The sequence below is a fragment of the Bufo bufo genome, chromosome 3 (assembly GCF_905171765.1).
Source record: "Bufo bufo chromosome 3, aBufBuf1.1, whole genome shotgun sequence".
NCBI classification, from domain to species: domain Eukaryota; kingdom Metazoa; phylum Chordata; class Amphibia; order Anura; family Bufonidae; genus Bufo; species Bufo bufo.
In genome coordinates, this window is record NC_053391.1 from 74,976,722 (window position 1) to 74,982,721 (window position 6,000).

A 6,000-nucleotide genomic window follows, 5' to 3' on the forward strand; every position below is an offset into this window, starting at 1 on the left:
GAGGGTACATTTAACATGAGGGGAATCTTTAAAGTCAGTTTTTCTTAACACTGCATTGGAGTAATAATTTTAGCACACCTTTAAAAAAAATAGGACATTTGTCTAGAGATGTTACTCCAGTAAGATTGTACAGAAAACACAGTTGTTAAAGGGAATGTGTCATCAAACAATGACCGATTGTTTAAATCTTATTTTTGTGTTAAAGGGGTTATCCGAGATTTTAATACTCAGGATAGTTCATCAGTATCTGATCGGTGGGGGTTCAACACACGAGACCCCCACCGATCAGCTGTTCGAGATGGTAGCGGCACTCACAGTAGCACCGTGGCCTTCTCTTAGCTTTTTTAAGCCAGTGAATACATTCATCGGTCACATGGCCTAAGCGCAGCCCAGCCCCATTTAAGGGAATAGAGCTGAGCATGATACCAAGCAATCTATACCAAACTATATATATTTTTATTTATTTATATAATCCTGCAATTTTCACTCTAGCCATTAAATAATTGGTCACATTTTCCCGTTCTGTACAAGTAACTTTTCACTAGCTATTATCATTATCACAACAAGCCGAATTACAATGACAAGTAACACCTTTATATAGATAACACAGGATCCACCATTCACTTTAGATGATATCATAGCTTATTTAATCCATTCTGGCCTCTGCACAGGTCACAAAGCATGCCTAGAAAACTCTCCCATATAAATCAGTGGGGTCCACTCCTGTCCATTGTGTCCATGGCCCATGTAGATGTTCTCAAAAGACAGTAAGTCTTAACATACACTGCCTGTCCAAAAAAAAAACTTGCAACCAAAAAAAAAAAGGTCACACACTCTAATATTTTGTTGGACCGCCTTTAGCTTTGATTACGGCACACATTCTCTGTGGCATTGTTTCGGTAAGCTTCAGCAATGTCACACGATTTATTTCCATCCAGTGTTGCATTAATTTTTCACCAAGATCTTGCATTGATGATGGTAGAGTCTGACTGCTGTGCAAAGCCTTCTCCAGCACATCCTCAATGGGGTTAAGGTTTGGACTCTGTGGTGGCCAATCCATGTGTGAAAATGATGTCTCATGCTCCCTGAACCACTCTTTCACAATTTGAGCCCGATGAATCCAGGCATTGTCATCTTGGAATATGCCTGTGCCATCAGGGAAGAAAAAAATCAATTGATGGAATAACCTGGTCCTTCAGTATGTTCAGGTAGTCAGCTGACCTTATTCTTTGAGCACATACTGTTGCTGAACCTAAACCTGACCAACTGCAGCAACCCCAGATCATAGCACTGCCCCCACAGGCTTGTACAGTAGGCACTAGGCATGATGGGTGCATCACTTCATCTGCCTCTCTTCTTATCCTGATGCGCCATTACTCTGTAACAGGGTAAATGTGGACTCATCAGACCACATGACCTTCTTCCATTGCTCCAGAGTCCAATCTTTATGCTCCCTAGCAAATTGAAGCCCTTTTTTCTGGTTTCCCAATCCCTTGAGTTCCCTTCGCATTGTGCATGTGGAATTGCTCTTACTTTCACTATTAAACATAGCCCTGAGTTCTACTGTTGTTTTTCTTCGATTTGATTTCACCAAATGTTTAAGTGATCTCCGATCACGATCATTCTGGATTTTTTTCCCGACACATTTCTTCCTCGAATACGATAGGTCACCACTATCCTTCCAGGTTTTAATAATGTGTTGGACAGCTCTTAACCTAATTTTAGTAGTTTCTGCAATCTCCTTAGATGTTTTCTCTGCTAGATGCATGCCAATGATTTGACCCTTCTCAAACAGACTAACATCTTTTCCACGACCACGAGATGTGTCTTTTGTCATGGTTGTTTAAGAAATGAGAAGCAACTCATTGCACCAGTTGGGGTTAAATAAATTATTGCCAGCTGAAAGATAATCGCCCATGCAGTATTTATCCAATAGGAGGCTCATACCTATTTGCTTAGTTAAATCCAGGTGGCGACTTATTTTTTGGACAGACAAAGTATTTTAGTTCTAGAGGCAAGTGTAAAAACTGCAGGATTTTATTTACTTAAGATATATAAATATACGCTGCTCAAAAAAATAAAGGGAACACAAAAATAACACATCCTAGATCTGAATTAATTAAATATTGTTCTGAAATACTTTGTTCTTTACATAGTTGAATGTGCTGACTCTGGGTGACTCTGGATTTGGAGTCACCCTAAAAATTTAAGTGGAAAAACACACTACAGGCTGATCCAACTTTGATGTAATGTCCTTAAAACAAGTCAAAATGAGGCTCAGTAGTGTGTGTGGCCTCCACGTGCCTGTATGACCTCCCTACAACGCCTGTGCATGCTCCTGATGAGGTGGCAGACGGTCTCCTGAGGGATCTCCTCCCAGACCTGGACTAAAGCATCTGCCAACTCCTGGACAGTCTGTGGTGCAACGTGACGTTGGTGGATAGAGCGAGACGTGATGTCCCAGATGTGCTCAATTGGATTCAGGTCTGGGGAATAGGCGGGCCAGTCCATAGCATCAATGCCTTCGTCTTGCAGGAACTGCTGACACTCTCCAGCCACATGAGGTCTAGCATTGTCTTGCATTAGGAGGAACCCAGGGCTACCTCTGGCGAGCACATGGAGGGCTGTGCGGCCCTCCAAAGAAATGCCACCTCACACCATTACTGACCCAATGCCAAACCGGTCATGCTGGAGGATGTTGTAGGCAGCAGAACGTTCTCCGCGGCGTCTCCAGACTCTGTCACGTCTGTCACATGTGCTCAGTGTGAACCTGCTTTCATCTGTGAAGAGCACAGGAGGCCAGTGGCGAATTTGCCAATCTTGGTGTTTTCTGGCAAATGCCAAACGTCCTGCACGGTGTTGGGCTGTAAGCACAACCCCCACCTGTGGACATTGGGCCCTCATATCACCCTCATGGAGTCTGTTTCTGACCGTTTGAGCAGACATGCACATTTTTGGCCTGCTGGAGGTCATTTTGCAGGGCTCTGGCAGTGCTCATCATGTTCCCCCTTGCACAAAGGCGGAGGTAGCGGTCCTGCTGCAGGGTTGTTGCCCTCCTACGGCCTCCTCCACGTCTCCTGATGTACTGGCCTGTCTCCTGGTAGCGCCTCCATGCTCTAGACACTACGCTGACAGACACAGCAAACCTTCTTGCCACAGCTCGCATTGATATGCCATCCTGGATAATCTGCACTACCTGAGCCACTTGTGTGTGTTGTAGACTCCGTCTCATGCTACCACTAGAGTGAAAGCACCGGCAGCATTCAAAAGTGACCAAAACATCAGCCAGGAAGCATAGGAACTGAGAAGTGGTCAGGTCACCACGTGCAGAACCACTCCTTTATTGGGGGTGTCTTGCTAATTGCCTATAATTTACACCTGTTGTCTATCCCATTTGCACAACAGCATGTGAAATTGATTGTCACTCAGTGTTGCTTCCTAAGTGGACAGTTTGATTTCACAGAAGTGTGATTGACTTGGAGTTACATTGTGTTGTTTAAGTGTTCCCTTTATTTTTTTGAGCAGTGTATATATAAAAGTCACCAAATATTTTTTTTAAACGATATTTAATATATAAACAAGATTTAAACAATAGGGGGGGAGGGGTCATTTATGAAATCAGATATGTCAGGTTTCTGGCATAAAAAAAGTTGCAAGTTATGGCAACTGCAACTGCAACATTTCCATGGCAACATTTTGCGGCAATGTTGGTCTATGTTTAAGAGCTAAAAGTGAGATTAGACCTGGATAATGGTTTATTTACTATGTGTGGCAAAAGTGCAAAAAAAGTCACAACCCACACCAGGCAACCTCCAGTCTACTTTGAACCTCAATGTGTAAACCACATTACACTCATGCCAAATATTATTAAAGTGCACCAGTTTATACATTTGGTTCAGGCACACAAAGCAAAAACAACCTTAAATCATAAATGACCCCCCATTTTTTTTTTTTTTTTTTTTTTAACCAAAAATTCCCTTTCCCAGATCTTGGCTTTCCAAGCCTTCAAGAAGTGGGGGAGGGCTGCTAGTACAGCCAGCTGCCTAACACCCAGAAACAAGATTGTGAGGAAGAAAATAGAGCATGGCTGATTTTTCTTTATGTTTACTGTATAGATGTTATAGCTGGAGACAGAATAGGATCAAGAGACATTTATATTTTGTATGTATTTTCTCATCTAGTGTTCCTTAAATTACAAACTCTTGAACAAATCTATAAATGGCAAATTTCTCAGCATTATAGGGAAACATTTAGCCAGACTCTAATTTTTGTTGCACAGCATTATACTTTATTTCGCTACACATGTAGAAGTATAGGTGTCACCTTCCTGGAGCAGCAATATTTGTAAGACACCACAATCATGCAACCTATTGCAGCGCAAAGATCTGTGCGGTAAACTCTCCCTGTGCTATAATTGTTTCTGCCTGTGATTTCTGAAATCTATGAAGTTCTGTGTATCTGTAGAACATTATAAAAGATTAAATCACCTTCTTGGAGAAGTCTCTCCCATAGCACATTTTCTTTTATGATACAAGTGATTTGTTCTCTGATACCAGGCTGTCAATTCACTAAAGGCCAAGGTCTTACCACATTTCATTTTCAGTGTCATACTGTTCTATGGCTTCATTACTTTTTGTGTGCATGAGAAGTTCTTTATGAAAGCAGACTTTTCCTTGTAGTATCTGATTTCTCAAAAGAGAATCACTATTAGGCCTCTTTCACACTACAGTATGTCGATTTCAGTGTTTTGCGTTCCGTTTTTCACGGATCTGTTGTTCCGTTTTTTTGTTTCCGTTGTGTTTCCATTTCTGTTCCGTTTTTCCGTTCCGTTTTTCCGTATGGCATATGCAGTATACAGTAATTACATAGAGAAAATTGGTCTGGGCATAACATTTTCACTAGATGGTTCCGCAAAAAACGGAACGGATACGGAAGACATACAGATGCATTTCCGTATGCATTCCGTTTTTTTTGCGGACCCAATGACTATAATGGAGCCACGGAACGTCATTTGCGGCCAAATATAGGACATGTTCTATCTTTCAACGGAACGGAAAAACGGAAATACGGAAACGGAATGCATACGGAGTACATTCCGTTTTTTTTGCGGAACCATTGAAATGAATGGTTCCGTATACGGACCGTATATGGAACGCAAAAAACGGCCCGCAAAACTGAAAAAAAAAAACGGTTGTGTGAAGGAGGCCTTAGTATCACACATGAAGCCTAAAGGTATAAATAGGCACTAGTAACCCAATGATAGAACTATCCAGAATGTAATGTTAGCCATCTTACGTTATTCATAGAGCACGTGAAAGACCTTTATTTGTTGCAAATTATACAGTATGTTGTGGTATTGTCTGTTATGTTTTTCTAATCTCATCTCACCTACAGTGGCAAGTCTTACAAGAATATAATAACTATAATCTATTTTATTGTTACCTAGCAAGAGCTGCACATCTAATGTAATTCTGTAGTGGGCATGTACCATACATCGGTCCCATTTCAACCCACATTGCTTAAGGGTTGCACACGCACTATCAGGAAATCTCGGATGTAAGGCACGTGACCTTCGAAGTGCCTGCTACAGAATTAAAATACACCGGAAGCGCAAAGTGCACCCGGTAAGGATAAAAAAAAAATTAAGGTCATCCTTTTCTTGTAAGGCTACTTTCACACCTGTGTTCGGTGCGGATCTGTCTTGTATCTGCACAGACGGATCCGCACCGATGATGCAAACGCTTGTATCCGTTCAGAAAGGATCCTTTTGCATTATTCTTAAAAAAAAAAGTCTAAGTCAAAACGTCAATGGGGAACGGATCCGTTTTCAATTGCACCATATTGTGTCAGTGAAAATGGATCCATCCCCATTGACTTACATTGTAAGTCTGGACGGATCCGTTTGGCTCCGCATCGTCAGGCGAGCAGCGTTTTGGTGTCCGCCTCCCGAGCGGAATGGAGGCTGAACGGAGCCAAACTGATGCATTCTGAACGGATCCT